Source organism: Rhyacophila brunnea, unplaced genomic scaffold, assembly GCF_057557595.1.
Source record: "Rhyacophila brunnea isolate RB1 unplaced genomic scaffold, BYU_Rbru_1.0 scaffold_13, whole genome shotgun sequence".
NCBI classification, from domain to species: Eukaryota; Metazoa; Arthropoda; class Insecta; order Trichoptera; family Rhyacophilidae; genus Rhyacophila; species Rhyacophila brunnea.
This window is the reverse complement of record NW_028232785.1, coordinates 34920361-34943187: the sequence shown is the minus strand read 5'-3', so window position 1 is coordinate 34943187 and position 22827 is coordinate 34920361. Positions and strand designations below refer to the sequence as shown.

The following is a 22827-nucleotide window of genomic DNA, read 5'->3' as shown; positions in this document are numbered from 1 at the left end:
TGAACTGCAAGTATTAATCTGTATCGTTTCACGTGGTCTTTTGGTATTTAGCATCCGGACATCGTGGCTAGTATTATGTTTCTATAGTTAGATCACCATAGCTCCGTTCCAATCTATTTAAATTCAATTAATTCTGGTGTTCTTTGTTTTACCATGTCAGATGTATTCACCATTGTCTTTTGAGAAAATATATTTATTTATTTATTATAACTACCGCCGCCTTTTATTTAACTGAGCTTATATTTTTGTTACATCTGACATTTTCCCCTCCGGGGGTGGCGTCCATTAAGTATTTTATTATTTCAGAATCTTCTCGGCCATAAGTTAAACCGTAAGTTATATTGTTGGATGGCACGTGAGCTGCGTAGGTACGGAGATCGAGACCCACTTCCTGAAACTAACTTCTCCTCGCTCTACCTGAATTCCCTTTTCCGTATTCTATAATTCCAATTGCCCCTTATATATTTATATATGATACCCCCTTGTAGATCCTATTTAGGTACCCTTAACATCACATCATATTAATCTCTTAGGATAATAATATATAAAAGATGCTTTGGGCGATTCGAGAAAAACAGTGCACAATTTTTCAGTCATATTTATTTTGGTTAAATTAATAATATATTAAATCACAGATGGTGTAGGTTAGTTTTCTAAAATCTATTAAACCCTGTCTAACCAAAATTATTCTAGGAACAAAATATCTAAAATAATATTGAATGCATGAATGGCATAACTTTAAATATTTTATTGATCGAAAAATATTACGGCTTCGTTAACGCTGGATGCATCATTATCACACACTAAGGTTGGGTTAGGTTAGATAAGATAAGGTCAGGTTATGTTTGGTCTAAAAAGAAAGTTATGAAAGGCACCATTCCCTGTATTTTTCGAAACAAAGTTTAATATCATTGTAATGTTCCTACATATTTTGTCAAAAACGCAACATTGTAATATAATCTTATACTTATCGTTGTTATTCCAAATTATTGATTGTGAAAGACGACGTAGGAAACAGTTTCAAAAAACTAACCTCAAAATGTGAAAACTTTATAGAATATGCATATAACAATGTATACTAATAATTATTATAATTACTTCAATTAGTAAGTAGGTGACCCTACCTAACATGTCACAAATGTATCGTAACTGTCAAAAAGTATAATCGAGTCATTTTTTGAAACAATATTTATGTCATCGTATGTCCCTACGCAGTTTGTAAAAAAAGCAACATATTATTATTACACACCAATCGTTGTTATTTCCGATCTAAAAAAATCAGTTTCAAAAAACTAACCTCGAAATTACAACTTGAAACGTCGGCATTCTCCTGCTTTACATGCGTGCGAACTTCCGGGCTTATTGGGTGGCTAGTCTGCGTATCAAACAAAAGCTTGCCTTCTTCTTCACTGTTCTCCATCACATTCTCGCTTTACGTCCATTGTAATGGTAAATATGTCAGGAAGAACGTGACAAACAGGATCCATCCAAGGTACATTAATTTTAGAGAAGTGTTGCCAGAATACGCTATTATTTATTATCAATGGCCGAAATTCTGAGACTTACATTCCATGGAAGCGATCAAACAATAAACTGTGTTTTATTGGATTTAAGTTATGTACCTACTATTTTATTTGAGAAGTTTTTTTCCACTCGGGTTTTGCGTTTCGATATTTACAAGCAATAGGTACTAAACTCGTATTCACCAATGTCAAAAAATACACACTAATGTATACCTGCACTGTTATTTTCAACCTTTATAATAAATCAGATCTATTAATACAATAAAGTAGGGACACTTAATAAAATTGCCTACCCATTCAGTCAAGGATCAAAAGTAAGTATAACAAATAAGACATTGTCAAAGGGCCATGTCTTAATACTTTGCCTTGTCTTTCCGTGCATGGTGCAAATCACACCCAAATTTAATGTCCGTGACCCTGGCTCAAAATACGGGTGGCATTTGGTTTGTATTGCACTGACAGATGTCTTCTTTGCCACGTTAAAGATTAATATTGTATTCTTTAACAACGTCTTTAGAAGAAAACTTGAAAATAGAAAAAATGCAGATGGGCCATTTTGCCATTTGAATTTTGAGATGCGCTGGTCTCGTTATGATTGAGGAAATGCTTATTTTCATATTTGCTCCATTGTTTTGTTTTGACAACAAAACATAAATATACAATTCATAATAATTATTGAAGTCTGTTAAGTGTTATTGTACCTATTCAGCGCCATCCTTAGATTAATCAAGCCTGAGCATATATTTTTGCACAAGCAACGAGTGGTCCACTGTTCAGTTGTCAAAATTAGATCCCAGATTGCTTGACATATTGATTCTCACTTTCTCGTTTCAAATTGAATTAAGTTTAAAAATCTCAAGTCACACATATTAATAAATAATATACATTCTCGTTATTCATTAGATGTCAAAATCAGTCTAGTCCTTCACAAAAAATCGGTGGTAATAGGCCGCCTCAGACGTACAGTTTTCGTAACAGGTTAAACAATATGGCAAAGTCAATAACTGTAGGTACGTTAGTGGGCACACCACAGATCACTGCATACTGATGCCATATTTGGCATCATGATATTTAAATGCAAATATTAATAACCCCCTCGATGATTTATTTTTTGAAATGTTTTAGTATTTTTCATTAGTAAATGTTCTAATTAAATAGTAGTACAGTTAATTTACAGATGTCTCCAAGTTAATACCATTTTTTAAATAAATTCTGACAGAAGCGAAAGTGGTTGTACCTGAAATTCACCTGTTTCAAATATATTTTTTAGCCAAAGAAAGTCTATTCAAGAACATAAAAAAATTATTTCGTAAATCATTCAGGTATGTACTTTATGATTTTATTATAATTTTTATGCTGAATGTCAAATACATGGAAATAATTGGAAAAATGTTTGTGATGCCATTTGGCATCATCATGCATTGACGTACTTTTTTATTTGTGTAGGTACTTTATAATATACTTCAGTTATGAATTGGTTCTTAAATACTAATTTCTTTTCCAAAATGTATTCCAGAAAACGAGCATTTACTAACAGAGAGATTGATGATATTTTGGAGAGATGGGACTCTTCAGAAAGCATTGATAACCTTGATTATTCCGATAGTGACAGTGATATTGAGCCAAATTGTCGACCTGTAGAATCATTAAGAGTGATCATGAAGAAAACGTAGATCACATTTCTTTGGGTACTGGAAATAGGTTAGACAATACAAACCACCTTCCTAGAGAAGATCCAGCGTACGATAGGCTATTTAAAATCAGTTATTTAAAAGACAGTATCAATTATTATCTATTTGGTCATATTTTTAGAATACGGTAATATTTATATAGGTATTGATTATATACTTACAATAAATTTAAAGATGCCACAAAATTATATTTAAATCAATCATCAGTATAATAATTAATTACTATGATATTATTGAAATATATAGGTAAATTTTATTTAGATTTACCGACATTGTCATTCACAATTAGGTACCTATATTAATTTATGTTGTAAACGTCTTAAATTAATAATTTGTAATATTCACTAGATACAATAAATAAAATTTGAATACTGAGTTATTAGTCTATATTATTTCACAATAACTTAATATTTATAATGCTCTCTAAAATTTTTTACATTTTTATATCATATTATTTTATAAAATAATATGTTTACATAAATAACTTTAACTTTGTTTTACCCTTGTAAAAATAAATAAAATATAATATTTGCGATCTCCGCTTACATAATATTATTACTATAATAATAAATGAATTTGTATTTTATAACAAGCAACACCAGCCGCAGTTGTATCGCTCGGCATTTATTCTACTTAACGTTACCACTTAACACGTGGCTTCTGGATTATATACCTTTAACATGGATGTAAAGCAAGAATGTGCTGGAGAACACTTCGATATAGAAGGCAAGCCCTTGTTTGACACGCTGACTAGCCATCTAAACAACCCGGACCCTCGCTTTCATGTAACGCAAGAGATTGCGGACGTTTCACGTTGCAATTTCGAGGTTAGTTTTCGGAAACTAAATTTCTTTACAATCAATTTAGATTGAGAATAACAATGATTAGTTTTATATTGTAAACTGTGGCTTTTTTACATACCTACTATGTAGGAACATAAGGTGATTTTAAACTTTGTTTCAAAAAATTATATGTTTATACAATTTGACAGCTATGATACATACGCGTGATATAAGTTAGGTTATCTACTAATTCATGTTAAATATAATTATAAGTACATCGTTGTATGGACGTTTCGTGAACTGAAACTGGTTTTACTGTGTTTACAAAATGTAATAACGCTTCTTTCAGTACCTTATAGCGGAACTCTCTGATAAGACATCTGATGATCAACCAGCTGTCGTCAAGCGCGAGATCATTGAAGATATATTATCACAGCAATTATATGATGACGAATACCCTCAACCGGGTTGTTCTAATTCAGATTACAGGCCAATACAACAGGTACGTTCAATTGTGCGTCGGTATATGTGCCGTTTTCTTCCATTGATGCCGTCTTATATTGAAGGTTCGAATTTTTAAGAGAATAGACCAATTCTATTTTCAAAACTTTTTGTAACAAATTAATGTTGTAAGTATCAAATTTTACTAAATTATCTACCATGCTGCATGACGACATAAATTTAGGCGTTCGTAAACAGTGTGATAGGTCAAAACTGGCGCACTGCGCATGCGTTATAAGTAAACCGGAAAAGTTTAAGATTTAACGTTTAGTTTACTGTACCAGCAAACTTCAAACTATTTTCTGACCATCAGAAGTGGTCTGAAACGTCAAACCACTTGTCATGATCTGTCAAAGTAATAACTGCCCAGACAGGACTTAACCTAAAAATGATAGTCATTTATTATATTTCGTACCTATGTTATTTTCTCGACATTTACGATTAAGAAAAATTGATATTCTTCTGCATACATATATCGTGAGATGTTCATATTAATATTTTAGACATTTACACAGTACTTTAACTGTAACTGTGTAACTTTTTTCCGCAGAGGAACCGATACGACGTTCCCCTGCTGCTTATACTTCCCGACTACTTCATTAAAAACTTTAACTCGACAGCCTAGACGCTGTCGGAAAAAATGACAACATTTCTGGCGATTACAGTGTTGCTATGTCTAATGATATTTTTTGATATTTCTCCTATATATATAAATATAAAACTCCCACCAACTGGGAAAAACCAGCCATTTTTGAAAATTGGGAACCTGCGGCCCGCGGCGAAATATTTTTCCTAAAAAAACAAGCCGACTGTGAAAAATTGGGAACTTGCGGCCCGCGGCGAAATATTTTTCCTAAAGCAGAAATCTACTGATATTTTGTCGATTTTACTAAAAAATTTTTACACATTCTACTGAAATTTCAAATTTTGACTTGGCAACACTGCTGGCGAAACACACTACAACTATATCACGACATTTACGTTTAATTTTATACTGCTCGCCGATGATCGCCAATTCAGCCAATCAAATGCTATAAAAATGTCATCATTCTACTAAAGATTTTACATTGCGCGAAATAGATTGATTACGTTATTGATTTTATTTCCTCACGCGAATTCAAAATATTACGTACCTACGCAAAATGATTTTATATAGTGCAAAGAAGATAATAGTTATAAATAAGCTTTAGTTTACAGCATTTAGCTTATGATATCGCCTAAGGTGTTCACATAGAATTGTTTATTTTTAACCTCAATTTCTAGACTTTTTATTTACTTAATTTTTTCTTATAAGACCACTCTGAGTGGCTGTAAATCAGGTCTCGAGGTAGACCGCGTATTCCAACGTGAAATCAACATTCTCGATAGGACCAAAATAGTTGTGACGTCATGAAATCGTCTCAAAAAATTCTCGTTGAAGGCGCGCATGTTTGTGGTCGTGTCAATAGGCGACCAATTATTGAAGAAAGAGCTCTGGGAGACCCTTTCTGGCTAATTTTAATGCTGATACTGTTACATAATATTAACAATGTTGTTATTTTTAGAAGTGTGAAAACGGTATGATGAATATTAAGTATGAGTATAATGATGAGGGAGTTACCATCAAAGAAGAATTTGTTGAGAATGCAATCCACCATATTGATGATGAATTAATCCAACCTGGCTGCTCTAATCTACAATACAAGCCATTAGACCAGGTATGTTTAATTACAAATTTTTGAATTTGAAATTGAACTTTGAAATGTACAAAAGATTACAAGTTAAATTTAAATATTTTTTTTCGATAATTCGACACCTTCATAGCATTAACATTTGAAAATGATTTCAGGCATGTGGCCTTAGTATTATCAACTAAGCAAATTCTGGGCGCCCAATTTGGACTACTTTTATTAAAGCACTGCCGGTCGTATAGTACGTGAAATGTTGGCTTATATATTATACCAGTGACTTCGCGAAGCCTCACAGTAAGTAATCCAAAGATATCACATTGCACAAGTCTGTATGCCAATTGACAGGTCCATTTCTCAAAATCAAGTGATCGCCAATACTTAATTTAAACAAAACGATGGTTGCGATGGCTGGATGGCACATCCTGTTGAAATTCTTGTGTGTTCTTTCGAATAAAATCTTCTTTCGAATAAATCCATATGTAAATCAAAATAATAATTGTACGACAAGGATTTCCACTGATCTTGACGTGAGCTTTCGCCCCATTTATAAATAATTGAGCGTCGATGCCACCAGCGTGTAAACCACATCAAACGGTGCATTTTTGTGGATGTAATGAATACAAAGTAGTCGTCTAGATTAGTCATATTCAGTGTGGACGATTTCCCTTATTAACAAACCCGTTAAGAAAAAATGAACCCATTGCTAAGCGCAATTTTGCTCTAAAATGCAGTTATCTGAAAGTTGTGTAAATCGACATCAGCTTTTCTGAGTAAATTTGAATAATTTATTACAGTTGTTCAAGCGTGGTTCTATTCATAATGATTTGCCAGACTGTATATATTGATCATTAGGTATGCTTACATACTGTAGCTTAAAGTTTAGAATAGATCTTCATTTAGCTACAAATTTTTTCCGACTTACACGCGGCGTAAATGAAAACTGACATTCTTCGTGGGATTAGTTTGTGTTTGATAATTATCTTAAAAATTGAGGGTGTTCATTTTTTGTTCTCCTATGGTGAAAAACTAACCTGCCATTAGTAATGCCGATTGGGAGGGCAATAAGTTTGTACAACCAAATCACATCAGATATTGACATATTTCACCTGCGTCAGTATGAGTATAAGTGGGCATTGTTTTATAAATTTCTAAAATAGGGTCTGCTTAGCTCATTCGGTGACTTCCTTGTTATTTAAATTTTGTAATGTCTACACTAATTCTACTGTTTTAATGGTTATCTTTTTCTTTTCTTTTTTTAAAATATATATGTAATAGTCTTATATTAATATTCATTTTTTTCTAAATGTCATGTTGTAAACGTCTTATATTAATAATTTGTATTGTTCACCATATTTAAAAAAAAAATCATCATAAATGTCAACGAGTGAGTGCAGTTACACAATACGTTACACTGCACTCACTCGTTGACATTTATGTTTTAACAGAAAAACACTTTACAAACGACATAGTACCAGAGCTATATTAAGGAACATTGAAACATAGGTATATTTTATAGATAGTATTGCTTTGATATATTAATATTCCTATTCTTTTTGTAGATTTCTACCCAGAAATGTTTTGCAGTACGTAACAGTGAAGCATTGGATATCGTTAAAAAAGACACGGTGGACGATGACCCGAGTAACAACAAAATAGCACATGCAATCAATAAAAACAGAATAATGATGATGCAGCATTCGGAAATAACTATTGATGAACCGAACATCAAACATGAATTTCAGAAATTATACTTGCCAAAGGAGGTTCGAATTAAGTTGAGAAGAGTTACATATTTTCCACGTAACTTTATTTGTAATAATTGTAGTGGACTGTTTGAAACTGTAAAATATCTTAATCATCACTACGTTTCATGCATGAAGACTCAGCGTCTTAAGTCATACATGCCACATACGGGTAAAAAACCACATCAATGCGATGTGTGTTTCATAAAGTTCACCCATAATAGTCAACTAAAAATACACAAAATGACACATACGGGTGAAAAACCACATCAATGCGATGTGTGTTTAAAAAAATTTCTGCAAATTAGTAATTTAAAAACACATAAAATGACACATACGGGTGAAAAACCACATCAATGCGACGTGTGTTTTGAAAAGTTCAGCGTAAATTTCAGACTAAAAATACACAAAATGACACATACGGGTGAAAAACCACATCAATGCGATGTGTGTTTAAAAAAATTTCTGCAAGTTAGTACTTTAAAAAAAACATAAAACGACACATACTGATGAAAAACCACATCAATGCGATGTGTGTTTTAAAAAGTTCAGCAGAAAGGGTGTTCTCAAATTACATAAAATGACACATACGAGTGAAAAACCACATCAATGCGATGTGTGTTTTAAAAAGTTTAGAGAAAAGGGTGTTCTCAAATTACATAAAATGACACATACGGGTGAAAAACCACATCAATGCGATGTGTGTTTAAAATTTTTTTTGTATATTGGTCATTTAAAAACACATAAAATGACACATACTGGTGAAAGACCACATCAATGCAATGTGTGTTTCAAAAAGTTTAGAGCAAATAAACATCTCGAAATGCATAAAATGACACATACTGGAGAAAAACCATATCAATGCGATGTGTGTTCTAAAAAGTTCATCAGAAATAGTGATCTCAAATTGCATAAAATGACACATACTGGTGAAAAACCACATCAATGCGATGTGTGTTTTGAAAAGTTTACTGCAAATAAACATCTCAAAATACATAAAATGACACATACTGGAGAAAAACCATATCAATGCGATGTGTGTTTTAAAGAGCTTATCACAAACAGTGAACTTAAAAGACATAAAATAACACACACTGGTGAAAAACCACTTCAGTGCGATGTGTGTTTTAAGAAGTTCATCACAAATAGTGATCTCAAAAGACATAAAATGACGCATACTGTTGAAAGACCACATCAATGCGATGTGTGTTTTGAAAAGTTTACTGCAAAGAGACATCTTAAAATACATAAAATGACACATACTGGAGAAAAACCATATCAATGCGATGTGTGTTTTAAAGAGTTTATCACAAACAGTGAACTTAAAAGACATAAAATAACACACACTGGTGAAAAACCACTTCAGTGCGATGTGTGTTTTAAGAAGTTCATCTCAAATAGTGATATCAAAAGACATAAAATGACGCATACTGGTGAAAGACCACATCAATGCGATGTGTGTTTTAAAAAAATTCTGCGAATCACTTCTCTAAATATCCATAAAATGAAACATACTGGTGAAAAGTTACATCAATTCAATGTGTGTTAAAAAAAATTCTGCAAATTTGTAATTTAAAAATACATCAAATAACACATACTGCTGAATAACCACATCAATGCGATGTGTGTTTTAAAAAGTTCAGCAGAAAGGGTGTTCTCGAATTACATAAAATGATACATACGAGTGAAAAACCACATAAATGCGATGTGTGTTTTAAAAAGTTCAGCAAAAAGGATGTTCTCAAATTACATAACATGACACATACGGGTGAAAAACCACATCAATACGATGTGTGTTTAAAAAAAAATGTGTGTATTGGTCATTTAAAAACACATAAAATGACACATACTGGTGAAAGACCACATCAATGCGATGTGTGTTGTAAAAAGTTTACTGCAAATAAACATCTCTAAATGCATAAAATGACACATACTGGAGAAAAACCATATCAATGCGATATGTGTTCTAAAAAGTTCATCCAAATTAGTGATCTCAAATTCCATAAAATGACACATAGAGGAAAGGAAAGAGAAGAGGAAATGAAGAATGACGAAGGACAATGAACAATGACAATCTGTTAATTTTAATATGTTTTCAACTGAAATCAGGATTTAAATAAATTTGAAATGTTTGTTAAGATCCGCCATAAATAGTGCACACATGTAAAGTTCGACATACCCAAGAGAACAAAATTCCCAACTCTTTCGTTGTGCAATCGTTCCATTTCCACTTTGACCATCGATTGATTAAATATAAATTGGTCATGAACACTGCCTGGGAATCTTGTACTCACTGCCAGAATGTTCATGTCCATATCACATACCTGCATAAAAATAAATGTCGTGTTAATGAATTGTTTGTTTGAGTTATTCGTAATGAAAGTATTAAACAACATAGTCAAATTAATGATTTATTACCAATTGCACATTTACAGTAAAATTTCCACGGTAATTTATAAATGATGCTGTCTCCAAGTGTGGCGGGCAAATGCGCACATGAGTGCAGTCAATGCATCCGATGATGCCTGGAAAATGTGCCTTTTCTTGGAATCTGAAATAAAAACAAAGTTTTACCGACACATAATATTGCAGTTCAATCATTATTTGCTTTTTTACTCATCATGTGTATGTTGTTGGTACTCTAGTTATATGTAAAATTGTATAAATTGGTCAGAGGGTATCAACACGACACTAAAAATAATGCATTGTTTGGTAAGTACCTTCTTTGAATTCTGTCACGAGAGTCAGCACTGTTCGGAAACTTCAGGTAAGTACTGCCAAGCACTGATATTATAGCATCGGATACATTACCAATGCATCTGCTCACTGATGGCTGGCTCATTGTGCAGAAGAAGTCTTGGCCAACCCCTTTTTGGTAACCTCCCCCTGTGTAAAAACGCAAAGTAGCCAAAACCTAAAATTCAAGTAAAGGAAACAAGTTTTTTCAATATCATAATATTCAAATCTTGTTAATCTGTCGTGGTGAATGCTTAAAGATGAAGTAGGTAGGTATTTACATGTGCTGTTGTCAAACTGAGTAAATGTATCTTACCCATGATGTTATCTTCCGCTGTCATATAGTAGGGTTAAGTATAGCTACTAAATGTCGAAGTAATTTGTGACTTTAATTACCTGAATTTGGACAGGAATTCTTTTGGGTATGCCTCTCATCAACACGGAGTCCAATTTGGTCACTATCTCGATCACCATTTCTTTCGACAGTCTGTATAATTGTCGAAAGAACGTTTCCGTTACATCAAAAGGATTTTGACTGTCGCGTAGCCTCCTTCGCTCTATATTCAGCACGCGTATCTCTTGTACACGCTGTCTTCTTACTTCCTCGGCGTGCAAATGAATCGCAAGAATGAACGCCATTGCGGTAGAATGTAGATGGAAAAATAAAAATGATAAAACAATATCACGAACAGTTGTTTGACATCCGCGAATTGAACATTTATTAGTAGTATCTATGATTCTAACCATAGAATCCGTAGAACTGAACCACAAATTGTGGTTTGAAACTTTGCATATTATCTTGCATCTCAATTTTCAATATGTAAAATTGACATATTTTCTCTCGTTCTCGCAGTAGCACGGCACATCGAGGTGCCGCTAACTTTGACAGGGATATCGGTTAACTTTCTTACGCAAATGACCGCCGGAATAGCTAAATGTGCTATTGTGATAATTTTATCATAATTAGCCGTTTTAACCTTTTAACACATACGTTTGGATACGTTAGAATAGCTCCGCAGAAGAAATTTCTTCGATGTCTTTATTTTAAGACATAACTATTTTCCGACTGCTTTTCAAGAAGGCATGCTTACGTTTCACTCTCTTGAATCTCGTCGGTCTTTTCTCCTCTTGAAACACTTTTGCCTGTTATCGCGAGGGATTTTTTTCAATGGGGAGTATGCCATGCGTCCGACCGAAAGTGGAAGATTTCCGACTCTCTTCTCTGGACGGTTGCCTTGGATGGACGGAACTATTTTGCCGGTCGGATGACCGGTTGGTGGAAGTGTAAATACAAAATATCCTTTATTATTTCTAATGTATAAATTCAAAATTGTGGCACATGTACAGATGGTGAGGTTAGGCGTAGTTTTCTGATTCATTGTTTATCTTCTTCTTTTGCCATATCCGCCCCTTAACTGGAGCATATGGACACCACGCGGCGCCTCCAAGAATCCCTGTTGCTCGCCAGTCTTCTTGCTTCGTTCCAGGTCAAACCAGCATCCCGTAGCTCCGCCGTATACACTCTGTAGATTGTATTTAGCGGCCTTCCAGGACGCCGGAATCCGGTCGGCTTGAAGAACAGGCAAGCCAGGTTGAAGTTCTCTTCTGGCATCCGCAGCACGTGGCCGAGCCAGGTCCAACGTCGCCTCTTCACTTTCAGCGTGATGAGAGGGTGCTTGGTGCGTTCTCTTATCTCCTCGTTGCTCCTAAAGTCATACCACCGCACACCCAGTATTCATCGCAAACATCTGTTTTCGAAGCTCAGTATACGGTTGCTCTGAGCCTTCGTAAGGTGCCATGATTCGCTACCGTAAAGCAGCACCGTCAGAATGCAAGCGTCAAATAGGCGGCATTTGGTTTTGACCGAGTACAATCGTGAGTCCCAGACATTCCGCATCGAGTTGAATGATGCTCCAGCCATTCCCATTAGGATAGCGAACTCTTTCTGCAAAATGCCATCTCCTGTGATGTGTACCCCCAGGTACTTGAAGCTGTCGACGCTCTCGATGCTTTGTCCGTCGCTAATCAGAGGGAAATCTGGATCAGGACAGGTGCTATTACACAAGACATTGGTTTTCTTCTCGTTGATTTTCAAACCAACGCGAGAGGACTTGTTATGCAACCTGTCGATTGTCTCTTGAATGCCCTCGATTGAGTTGTCGAATAGGACAGCGTCATCGGCGTATTCTAGGTCGCATTGCTTCACCGTGGGGGTAACAGGTATGCCTCGGTCGGGTGGTATTGACTTCCGTAGAATGAAGTCAAAGAGAATGATGAAGAGAAATGGTGCAAGGACACAACCCTGTCTGACTCCGGTCGTGACCCCGAACCATTCCGTGACAGTGTCTCCAATTCTGACACAGCATTCGCTATTCTCGTGCAGGCTTTTGATTATGGCAATGTTCTTGGGAGGGATCCCGTATGCTCCCAGTATCGTCCAGAGGGAGGGGCGGTGCGGACTGTCGAAAGCCTTCTCATAATCCACAAAGCAGCAGGCCATCGGACTGTTCAGCTCATGGCTCTGCTGGAGAAGACATCGAAGGTTGTGGATTTGGTCTGCACACGCTCGACCAGGTAGAAACCCGGCTTGGTTTTTCCTGAGGACGTGCCTTATTCTCATCAAGAGGATTTTTGCCAAAATCTTTCCCGGAACACTGAGTAGCGTAATGCCTCGGTAATTGTCGCAGCTTAGAGCGTCACCTTTTTTGTGAAGTGTGATGATTTCACCGTTCACCCAGTCCCTTAGACAGCGCTCTTCTTCCCACACCTTTGTCATCAAATGAAACATAGGGTGCAGGATTGCGCTCAGACTATACTTGAGGAATTCAGGATGAATCCCGTGTCCCCCCGGTGCCTTTCCGTTCTTGAGCCTTTTCACAGCCGATTTTATCTCGGTGTGCGTGGGCGGGTAATCGGACATGTCGGTCGCTCGGGGAATATCCAAAAGTAAAGCTTCCGCAGATATGTCAAAGGGATCGAAAGGGTGTGGGCGGTTCAGCACTCCGCAGAAATGATTCTTCCAAATCTTCTTGACACATTCTGCGTCAGACTCTATTGCTCCACTGGGACCACGAATGGCTCCGGGAGTCGGTGGTCGCCTGCCGCAGACTTCACGGGTGATTCGGAAGAGTTTCCTGGTGTCATTTCTGCTTGCTGCCTCCTTTGCCGCTTCAATTTGCCGGTTCATAAAATTGCGCTTGTCCAACCGCACGGATCGTTTGACTACCCTGTCTTGGGTTTGGTAGTCAGTCCGGCGGTCCTCGGTTAGGTCGGGGTCTGTCTCCTCGTCTCTCAGGGCTTTCAGCCTGGCTCGTTTTCCAATTTCAGCCCACGTTTCGTCAGACATCCACTTTGGCTGCTCACTCCTTCTGGTACCAAGGACGGTACGGGCCGACGACACAATCGCACTCTTTATGAGGCTCCGGTCCGCCTCAATGAGGTCGGATTCAGATGTGTGCCGCTCGTAGATACGATCTACACTATCTCGTACAGCGGTTTCGAAGTCGATCCGAATTCTGCGGCGTCGGAGCTTCTCAATGTCAATTTGTTCGCACTTTGGAGGCCTCGCCTGGCGACTGAGTTTTACTTGGATGTTTCCAATGAGTAACTCATGATCGCTATGGATATCGGCGCCTCTGTAAGTACGCACGTCAAGAAGTTTCTTTCGCTGCTTCAAGCTGTACAAGAAGTGGGCAATCTGCGTCCTAGTGCGTCCATCAGGAGACGTCCACGTATATTTGTGAATATCTTTGTGGGGAAAAACAGTGCCTCCGATGGCAAACTCTACGAGCCTCTCACCATTATCGTTGGGGTCACCGAGGCCGTTTATAATTTGTAATTATTCTCGCTATATTGTTTTGTGTTAATTTGTTTGAGATTAATACAGTGAGATGGCTACATGTCCTGGGTTTCATTTAATTCTGTTATCTTCCATCATTGTAGTACTTATGTTATTTCCAGTATTTCCGCATTAGTGAATACTGGCTGGCGCCCTATTAAATAAGTGTTATATGCCTAACTACGCATTGCGTCACACGACGCATACCCTTAACACCATGCGGTGTGGGCTTCACCCAGTAAAAAGAGCGCGAATCTACCCATGAGAAGTAGCCGACTTGAGATTAGAGTAATATAGAAGTATTTCCAAAGGGTATAAATAGTTAATGTAGTTTGTAATATAGCGGCCGTGAGTATACTTAACGTTTGAAAGGGTAGGTACCTACAAATTAGTCCTTTTAACAATGCGTCTGCCAATTACCTACGTAGTCGCAGCCATGATTTATGCCGGATCGGAACCGTTTCCTCGTGTCAAGCCTATCAGGCACCAGTAGCCAGGCGTGCAAGACGAGTTAATGCGCTCCCCAAAGACGTAGATATTTTCGGTGATGAGCTATGTATTCTGTATTCGAAATTTTATTTTTCTGTATAAACTTGTATGTTTTTATTTTAATTTTATTTTTTATCATTATTATTACTTTATAAATATTATTCTCTTTTCTCTAGTGAAGGTAATATTTGTTATAATGTAAATCTCATGTTGTATGTATTAGTACCTACGTCTTGAAATTAGATATATCATGTCCACAGTGTTTTGTTTTCTTAAAAAAATATATAAATAAATATGATAGAGAAAATAGTAATATTAATTTGCGTAGGTAAATATGAGGATGGAATAAGCAGTGGCCTGTTTCTTTGACGTAGATGACGAATTCAATTCGTCAGAAAATTTAAAATGGGGCCTCAAAGAAATAAAATCAGCCACAAAGATATAGATTATTTATAAAATAGAAACATTTCCTGTTGTGGCATTTATTCGTAGTTCACAGAGAGAAGCGGCATACGAAAATTAATTAACAAGATAAGATATCTCGCTCGACCAAATAATCAGTTGAAATTGAAAGAGTTTGTTCAGTTCGGGTAATTATCACATTTGACAACTAGAAACCACACTTACCACTAGAAACAAACCTTGATAGTGTAAGGTGATTAGTTTCAAAATAAAGGACTTGCATGATCAAAAGGGTCAGAACTAATAGGACTATGTGTGATTACATTATATGATTATGTGTAAAAATTACGGGAGTAACATAGGGTTAAACCCTAATCTGCCTACACGGAGTTTGCGGTGTCCAGTCAATGGGCAGCGCCGTCTGTGGGTCTTGTTTCTAAATCATAACGTGAAATAAAAAAAGTCTTCGCATTTCTCACAATCTGAGTGTTAAATGTTACCTAAAGCATAATAAAATTCCTGCATTCATTTTTTTTTAAATAAATTGTTAATTTTATCGTAAGGGTTAAACGTGTCACTGGGAATAGGAGATTTATGAAAAAGGTAGGAATATAGTTATAAAAGGGGTAGGTTCTGGACACGAACGAGTGTCTTAAAGTTTTTTATTTTAAATAAAGCTTCGTAGCGTAGGTCATATCTTGTATTATTGTAGTAATCTTACACGTTATCAACATTTGAAAATGGGATAATAACAACTCACTAATAGTTGAGAAATGTGACATTTAAGTCTCAAAAGTAACAAAGATTACTGATAAACAAAGGTCCATTTACCTGGATCACCCAATGTTAAAACTCCAACTTTTTTGGGTGCATTTGTTTGTGCATCGTTAGTGCACGTTTGTGCACGATTTTTTTTCGTTTGTGCACCTATAATAACCGAAAAATTCCAATTTCAAATTGGGTGTTCCAGCTAAACGTTGGGACAACCAATGTTGTATGCAAAACCTGACTGCGTGGGTTTAAAAAAATTTTTTTTAGTGAATTCTCTTGTCGCATAACTAATGGGCAATTCTGTATACTTTTTAATTTTTTTTTCTTATATAGTGCGTGAGATATTTGATATGAAATATTTGATGAACGTTAACTAGAACCACCCAACAAACTTTTTTAACTTTTTATTAGGTCATCAATTTGTCTATTATTGGCTTACGTTTGTGCACGTGCTTTTATTGTTTTAGAGATTATATCGTGAGAGATATTATTTTTTTAAATTTAGTGACTTGATACTTAAACCAATAAATTTGCCCTAAAATTTTTTTGTTAAGTGCATACGATAATGTATACTTATTTAAACTTTTTCAACATTTTTTTTAAATTTTTATCTCTTAAATTAAGCTAGAAATTTGATTTTGAGTGGCCGTCAAGTTTTAAGACCAAATATTTATTTTCCAAATTTTTTAAATGCATACATTTGAGTAATTTTATTGCATGTTTTTTCATGTATTTTTTATTGTTTTTCCATTAAAATTACGCGAAAAATTCGCAATTTTGTATTTTCACTAAGTACTGAGTCAAAATATCCCGAAAAAAAACAACCGCATCAGTATGGATGGTTCTGTCAAAAGAGTCTCGTAACACAGACAACCCGACTGTAATGCTTTCTTCCTACCTCTTCTCCATACGTTTACCAATCTGACATATTCGTGCTTCAATTTGGCGAGCACCTGTATGTATTTTTATAAATGTGTCGTCAAAATATCCATTGCGAAGCTTTTCACACAGTCAAAGCTGTGTTGAAAAACAATTCTCACCACTCCAATGTCACATAGTATAACATTTCAGTGTATCGTTAGATCTCCTGCGTGCATAAATGTTTCATTTGTACATTAATTTATGACGAGCAAGCTGATATTCCGCTAGTTAAACTTTAAAAATCTCAATTTTACTACGTTCAATATCAAGACAAACGATAAACAAAATTATTAGTACTTATTATTCATTTTATCGTGACAGCGTATAAATAAAATTAATTTATTAGTATTGTTTTCGGCCGGCAATATAATATAGTTTATGAATGCCTGTTGTCTTTGTCTATGTAAATACTAGCTAACGTCAAAATCATCTGTCAGTTGTCATCGCCAAAAATAATAAAAATATTTCAATTTTCTTTTATAGTCAAAAGTGGAACTGGATTTTTCCATATATTTACCACATCCCTGTTGAAGCAACTAAAGTGGATAATTACCATCCCTAGAATTTTCCCAGCAACTAGGCACATAGGTAACCGTACAAAAAGATTGAAGACAACTGTATCAGACTAATGTCACGATAACGTAATTTTTTTGTTCATATCCTCATACACCACATAATTTTCCACACACCCTATGTCGATGGATGTGCCATAATCCAAACAGGACCTGTGCCACGTGCGCTCCACGAAGATAACTAGGTAGGACACCGTTTGAACTTGGAGTATCTTACGATATGATAACACCGACATAAGACTTGGGGCTCTGCATTCAGCTGATGAACTTAAAAACTGCAACATGTATTCTGTTTTTTTATTGTATTTAAATTCTATTAATAAAAGTATTGCAAGCCAGCCAGTGTAAAACAATATTTTATTTATACCTATGCTAAGAGAATGCGTGACAGGACATGACAATACTCACCATAACATACCTACTTACATTATTTGAAAACACCTCAGAGACATTGGTGCTTGAAAAAATATAACGCCAGACAGGTTCAAACCTGTATACACTGGATTCCGGCTGATGTGCTTTACCAATTTAGTCACCTATCTAATCAGGGTGTTTTTTTTTTTTTTCAAAAAAAAAAAATTAGGGTGTAATTAACTATCCAAAATTCATCTGAAGCATTTTACAAGATTCACTAATATTGGTCATTGGCCTCCGCAGCTTGGCCAAAATACAGCATCAAGTCCTGTCCGGTGCAATATTAATCCAACTGGTGTGTTTTAAAATTATTCATGTTCAATAAAAAAATGTCATCTTCACAAATATTGTGAAATAGTATATTGTATAAGAGCACGGTGGATTCCTTGCACACAGATATATGCCAAAAAGTTTAATAATTAGTAATATTATGCTCTCTCATATTATAAAATCATTGTATAATTTGATAACTGATGCAGATAGACTTAAAATTATTAAAGGAAAAGAAGGGAAAACTGAAATTCAACATTCATCGTGAAAACATATATTTATTGAAATACTTAAAACTAGGTACCTACCTATATCTATTAACAATAATTATTAACTCCAGTGGTAATTATGTAACTAGGTAGTCGTCTTAAAAAATCATGAAATATACGATATAAAATTAAATCAATTTTCTGTTGGCACATAGGTGAAGGGTAAGCGAAAAGAATAATCATCGTCACATTAATTCAGTTTTGAGATTAAGTGAAAAAACTTAAACTGGTTATATGTATATTATCTGCTAAGCTTGAATTAAAAGTTATCTTACATGTTAAATTAATATTAATTACATTCACAATAATTCACTCTAGTTAAATATAGTTTTGTACAAGGGACTAGTGATTGGCCAAATCTGATCGCATGATCTTTGATTCGGCGAATCACGAGCCTGACCCTGGCGCCGGCGCGCGAGGATTTCACGCACAATGCGCGGCAAAATTTATTATATTTGAATAATTATATTTAGTCTTAAAATTATCGCTTTGATCCATCATCATTTATACTTTTTAAATTAAATTAAATTTATCTTAATTACACCTCCGCCCAATATGCGATTTTCACACACCGGACGAAGGCCTTTACCTATGAATAAAAAATACTTACGTGGTTGAGCAAGGAATCAGATTAGATGTTTTATGAAGCCGTTTCTAGAGGTCAGGGTTACGTTTCGACTTATAGCTACTAAATGATTATTTTACACCGAGAGAAGCCCGCCTGTAACAGGGGTGTATCAGAATCTTATTGAGATTATATTATTGATGGTATAGCTTGATTTTAAGTTGGGCTATTAGAACCATATCACGCCTAGATGCATAAAAAATTATGAAATTTCTTGACGGGTAGGTAGCGCATTATGGCACCTTACGAAGGCTCAGAGCAAATGTATACTGAGCTTCGATAACAGATCTTTGCGACGAATACTAGGCGTGCGGTGGCATGACTTTAGGAGCAACAAGGAGATAAGAGAACGCACCAAGCAGCCTCTCATCACACTTGAGAGTGCAGAGGCGACGTTGGACTTGATTAGCTTATGAGTTTGATGAGCTTAAATAATGGGACCATACCTAAATAAGATTGCATATAAATAAAAAAGATTTCAAGTTATACACATTTATATTTTTATAAAAATCGATGTTTTTTTAAATAAATATAAAAATATTAAAATGATGAATTAGTCAAAAATCTACACGACGAAAAATTGAAAACATAAGCTAAATTTTAATAATAAATATGACCATAAAATATAATGTCACTGTGTATGTAAATATCTAACAAATTCATATTTTATTACAATTATTGTAAGTTTATCTTCGACTTCAAATAAAAATATTTTTCTTCTTACTAGTTTATCAAAAAAATGTCTCAAATTGCAATCTTCGTATTTTTCCGCTAGGTGCCTCTGGTAGGTAGGTAGAAGCATCCCCCAAGAGTAACAGGATAACGAAACATATTGTAATTTGATATAATTTATCAAGCATTTTCATTCAACAGTGTTTTAATTTATCAATAAATACATATAGGGAAACACTTAAGAGAAAAAATATTCATCAATTAATTAGAGGAAAAAGTAAAATTTTAAAACATATAGAACCTATACTAAAGCCTGATTTAACATAATTAAAAAGTAAAATATTTAATGTCGGTAAATATTAAAATTTTTTATAAGTAATATATAATCTTGTAGAGTTACAAGAAGAGCTCACGAATATCCACTGGGATGTTGTCGGACTCAGCGAAGTAAGACGTAAAGGTGAGGGTATTATCACTTTACAAAGCTGACATGTGCTGTATTACAAATGAACCGATGAAGGACGCACGAGTGGTGTTGGATTTATTGTCAACAAAACCTGGAAAGACCGCATAGTCGAATTCAACTGCATTTCTGAGAGGGTCGCAAGCCTGATACCTACTCAAAATCAATGCAAGGTACCGGATTCAGATTTTGCAAGCATATGCTCTGAAACAGAGCTATCCTGATGAAAAAGTGGAAGAGTTTTACGAAGAAATAACTAATCTTTCTCTATCTAATAAATAATCTTCGAAAAATAAAAGTAAATGCCACTTGAACATCATAATGGGAGATTTCAATGCACGTATTGGATCATACCAAAGAGATGACGTACTGGTCGGACATTTCGGACATGGCTCAAAGGATGGTAGAGGGGACATGCTTGTGGAGTTTGCTGAAACCAACATTCTTCACATTATGAATTACTTTTTCCAACATAAACCTACACGTAAGTGGACATGGAGAAGACCGTCAGGTAGAACCAGCGAAATCGATTACATCCTCACTGACAGAAAATATACATTTTTAAACTGTAAGGTGATCAATCTGTTTAACACCGGCAGCAATCGCCGGATGGTGAGATGTAAGATAAGATTGAACTTCAAATCAGAAAGATCCAAACTCCAGAAGTCAAATGCTCGCATATACTTGCAGAACAATACTGAATTCCAAGATGAACTCAAAAATGCACTATCGGCTTTCTTAGATGAGAACGAAACTGTTTCCCTATCCAACGCGGAGGATATAACGAATATCATTCTACAATGTGCAGAAAAAAACAGGCGTAAAAAGCTCGGAAGTCACTCCTCCCACCAAGCTTTCAAAGGCAACATTGAATCTTATGGAACAGAGAAGGAAGTAGGGCACATTCAGCTGCCCTTGTGAGAAGCATGGATTGTCCAAATTTGGTATAGGAATGCATACGAATAGAAAAAGATAGAATAGAGGAAGAAGAAGATGGTTGTACTAATTCAGAAACCTTGACGGGCGTTTGCACAATAACTCACCAAAATTTCATTGCAATCGGATGAATAGTATAGGAACGCACACGGGACAGACATACATTCATTTATATATAATACTAGCTGAAGTACCCGGCTTCGCACAGGGTCGCTTCGTGGTTATATTTATCTTAGATATTTAAAAAATAATAAGAGGTAATTATTTTTTTAATATTAAAATATCTGTGTTATACAATATGGCAATATGAAAATAATTCTAATAAGAGTATAGGTCAAACAAAAGACCACTAAATTAAAATCGAATCCAAAGTATGCAAACGTTATTAATATGTAGTAAAAAAAATCAAAATTGCATGGAACAAACAAACAATAAACGTTGTATTTTATATAATACTAATTTAGAAACCTTCGCAGGTGTACGCACAACAACTCACAAAAGTTTCATCGCAATCGGTTGAATGTTATAGGAACGCATACGAATAGAAGAAGAAGATGATTTTCTAATTCAGAAATCTTCGTGGGCATGCGCACGATAACTCACCAAAGTTTCATTGTGAATAGAAGAAGAAGGAGAAGGTTATTCTAATTCAGAAACCTTTGCAGGTTTTGGCACAATTATTGACGAAAGTTTTATTGCAATCGGATGAATGGAAGAATATAAAATAAAAGAAGAAGATGGTTGTATTAATTCAGAAACCTTTGCGGGTGTTACCACAACAACTGACGAAGGTTTCATCGCAATCGGATGAATGGTACAGGAACCATATGAATAAAAGAAGATATAATGAAGAAGAAGTAGAAGAAGATGGTTTTTCTAATTTAGAAACCTTTGCGGGTGTGTGTACAATAACTGACGAAAGTTTCGTTGCAATCGGATGAATGGTATAGGAACCATACGATTAAAAGAAAATAGAATGATGATGAAGAAGATGATGATTTTTCAAATTCAGAAACCTTTGCGGGTGTGCATACAACCACTTACCAAAATTTCATCGCAATCCGATGAATGGTATAGGAACGCATACGGGACAGACAGAAAGACAGACAGACAAACAGACAGACATTCGGACAAATCATTTCTGAATTCTAGTGCCTACTGGAAAGTCAAGTGCGGTGCGACTGTTGAATTTTCTATTAGTTCAGCATTTACGAAGAGCACGCCGATATCGTGGCCAAAGGAAGTGCGATTCGTAGAAAACAGGGCTCACAGTTATACTGATGGGCGAACGCTGTTTGGCATGACGGACGCCAGAACGGGTAATCTGTCGTCGTTTACCGAGACTATCGACGAAGATTTCCAGCTGTTAGATTTGGACGACGAGGATCGTCCGACCAAAAGGAAGCACAAAAGGACAACAACAGGGGGATTGGGAAGATCATCAATGAAACATTAATATAATTATTCTTTTATATAATAAAAATAGTACAATGGGATTCGGTTTCTTATTATATTCCTTTAAAAAAGGCGCTGGCCGCCA

At 35.4% G+C, this 22827-nt stretch overlaps 1 long non-coding RNA gene across 1 annotated transcript; it reads left to right on the top strand.

Moving 5' to 3' along the window:
* The first annotated feature begins 3824 nt into the window (after positions 1 to 3824).
* Positions 3825 to 10257, top strand: LOC147077377 (uncharacterized). Its single transcript, XR_015069828.1, has 4 exons — positions 3825 to 4041; positions 4346 to 4498; positions 6042 to 6194; positions 7727 to 10257. It is a non-coding gene; the product is annotated as an uncharacterized LOC147077377 (long non-coding RNA).
* The last annotated feature ends 12570 nt before the right edge of the window (positions 10258 to 22827 follow it).